Source organism: Hyaena hyaena, unplaced genomic scaffold, assembly GCF_003009895.1.
Source record: "Hyaena hyaena isolate Hyena2069 unplaced genomic scaffold, ASM300989v1 scaffold_1146, whole genome shotgun sequence".
Classification (NCBI taxonomy): domain Eukaryota; kingdom Metazoa; phylum Chordata; class Mammalia; order Carnivora; family Hyaenidae; genus Hyaena; species Hyaena hyaena.
The window spans coordinates 313,606-317,247 of NW_024081775.1; positions in this window are offsets into that span (position 1 = coordinate 313,606).

Here is a 3,642-nt window from a genome sequence, read left to right on the forward strand (position 1 = left end):
ACAATTATTAAAATCATATTAAAGCTCAGGAGTCTCAAGTTATTATTACAGTGTGTCTATAATGCTCAACTCTAAAACTAGAAAACCGTTGGATGACTCTAGCCCATTTTCTATGACTTTTAAAAGAAAGACAACTCATAATAATATATGGTTATAAAGAAATAATTGATTAGAATCTTTAATTAAACATCCAAGACCAACTGTATGACTGATTGCCTTGAAGCAGTCACTGATTCTATGAGATCTGAGTCACGTTGAATAATAATGATTTTAGAAATGTATGCAGGGGAGAAATGTTATTTTTTCCTTTATTAAACTTACTAGAAGGATATGAAATTTTAGCTATAAGATGAATAAGTCCTGAGAATCTAATACCAAACATGGTAACTATCGTTGGTAACAATTATACAATTGAAATATGTTAAGAGAACTTAAATGGTCTCACACACACCTACAAATAAACATGTGGGGTGGTGGATGTGTTCATTAAGTACATGTGGGAATCCTTTCACACAGTATGTGTATATCAAATCACCAATACATACATTTTAAATATCTTACAATTTTATTTGTCAAAGTTACCACAACAAAGCTGCAAAAAAGTAAAACATGACTGTGGAATAAAAATATAAATAAAATAAAAACCTAGTCACAGAATTTGACTAACACACACCTCCCCACCACCCCCCTTCCAGTGCCATGATTGGGTAAAAAGAGTATAAAACGACAGTCACAGAAAACTGCAGCTATTGTGTGAAACTGATCTCTTCATTAAGGCATTAAGGTTTAAAAAGGCAAATGCAAGAAGTGTAAAAGGAGAAAGACTCCCCCCCCCTCCCATTACAAGGAGTGCTACCAACAAATTTAATCCATTCAAAGTAAATGAACCATTAGAGGGAGGGTAAGTGCTTTTTGGTCTCTGAATTAGTTAGGTCTCAATAAATTTTGTACCAAATCTGAAAGTTTCTTAAAGAAAAACTCTAGGGGCACCTGGGTGGCTCAGTCCGTTGAGCATCTGACTTCAGCTCGGATTCATGTGGTGCTTTGTGCTGACAGCACACGACCTGCTTTGGATGCTCTGTCTCCTCTCTCTTCCCCTTACCTGCTCACACTCTCTCTCAAAAATAAATAGACTTAACAAAAAAGAATAAGTATAAAAAACTGACTAAACATGAAAAAATGTGATCCTAACCTGTATTGCTGAAGTCAAGTTGTAATAAAAAAATGAAGAAAAATGCATATGCCATATTATCAAATATTATTATTAATTTTTTAAGGTTTATTTTTGAGAAAAAGAGAGCTTGAGTGGGGGAGAGGTAGAGAAAGAGGGAGACACAGAATCTGAAGCAGCCTCATGCTCTGAGCATTCAGTACAGAGCCCAACGTGGGTGTTGGACCCATTAACTGTGAGATCGTGACCTGAGGTGAAATCTGGTGCTTAACCAACTGAGCCTGGTGCCCCTGAAGTATTTTTAAATTGTCACTTATTAACATGACTCCAAATATAAATGAAGTAAATTGTTTTATCATGCACAATACTTTGTTCATCAGTATTTTTGCACATCTCTAGGATAACAATAATCAATATTTGTGAGTACTCAGATGATAAGAACAGTTGCTACTTACAGAGCACCTACAATATCCCACACACTGAGAGGTGGTGTTTGGTGTTTAAGGCTGTTTACTTTTCAGTCAGAAGTGGCATTCAAAGACTGCTTCTGTCACTTACTAGTTGTGGAGACTGTATGTAGGAAGGAAAAATTCCTCCTCTACTTTGCAAGGTTTCCAGCTAAAGTAAAAATTAAATTTATGTAAGACTGATCGATAGGAGAAAAAACCTGAAATGTTATTACTTGCACACGGAGGTCTAATACTAAAATTGAAACCTAAATAAATGACTAAGGCAAGCAGTTTCTATATTTTTTTAGACAAAGGGAAAGAATATGTGAAGAATTGACAGGACAAAGAAAACTTAACTTTGGGAGCTTCTGTTAATAAGAAATTCTAAACAGAATTTGGGACATGATGGTGGTGAATTAGTAGAAAGTAACAAAGGTTATTTATACAGCCCTCTTGCTCTAAATTCCTGTCTCTGGTAATAAGGATGTCTCTACCTCCTGGTATGGGGAGGCTACCTTTCACATGGGAGGTTTATTTTCTGCTTTAACAGGGACAGGTAGAAGACAATGACTCAATTTGAGAACTCCATTTCCCACACATTCAATGATTTCATTTTAATGTTCGTTTTTTAATGCTTTATTTCTTGGCCATGCCAAATAACAGACTAGGTTATACTTTGTTGTTTTTAAAATTATTTTAATGTTTTATTTATTTCTAAGAGAGAGAGAGAGAGACAGCATGAGCAGGGGAGGGGGAGAGAGAGAGGGAGACACAGAATCTGAAGCAGGCTCCAGGCTCTGAGCTAGCTGTCAGCACAGAGCCTGATGCGGGGCTCAAACCCACAAACCGTGAGATCATGAGCTGACCTGAATTCAGATGATTAACCGACTGAGTCACTGAGGCGCCCATACTTTGTTTTGATCAAAATTCCGAAACTAGATTCAGAAGTTAGTAAATTTATGATACTGATGCACAAGCCAAGTATAATGTAAAAGCATAGATATTATTATTGCTATATTTAATATACTTGGAAAAGTGGTAATAGTCTTAAAGATTTTATGATATGTTTATACATATGTATATGTATATTTGTTGATTATATACATGCACCTAATTGTTTAAAACACACAATATTATCCCATAACTTATTCTTAGTTTTTTTATGGCACAAAATTATCTTTGAGCTTATACTGTCATATTATTGGTATAACCCTTTCTTCCTGAGAGAAGAGTGTACAGTAGGTTTTTGTTTTCAGTAGCCCTTCTTTGGGCAGAAGGGACTTAACCTCTTTCTTTTGGTGGATTGAACTGATTGATTCCATCAGGTTCAGATGAGCTAACCCTGCCCCTGGATTCAGACTTGCCTATGACAGAGACCTGCCTAATAAATGGACACTGCATTTCTCCAGCCACCATCTTGATTGGTTCAGGTTTGGGTATGTGACCCAAACTGTGACATTCAAAACTCTAGGACTTTGGTTGAGATATTTAGAGTACTATTAAGTCCAATAGTAACTTCGTTGACCACCTTTGTCATTACATAGGAAGAACTTGCTTGAAGTCAAAGAGAGCAAAGCCAAACAGAGAAGGATAGAGAAGAGTGAGTCTTGAGGAACTGACTCTTAGTTTTGGGACTTTTTAGTTATGTCAGTTGATATCTTCCCTTTTTTGTTCAAGGCAGTTGAGTTGGATATTCTTTTATCTGCAAACAAAAGATTCCTAGAGCACCTGGATGGCTCAGTTGATTAAGCTTCATGGCTCAGGTCATGATCTCACTGAGAGCATTAGCTCAAGCCATGTAAGACTCTGTGCTGACAGCCCAGCCACTGGAGCCTGCTTCGGATTCTATGTCTCTTCTCTCTGCCTCTCCCCTGCTCATGCTCTGTCTCTCTCTTTCTCTCAAAAAAAGAAAAACTGTTAAAAAATTTTTAAAAATTAAAAAAAAGATTCCTACGAGGGAGGAATGGTTTTGGAATTTTAAATAAACTTACTAATGATGCACACTTAAGAACAAGCTTGATT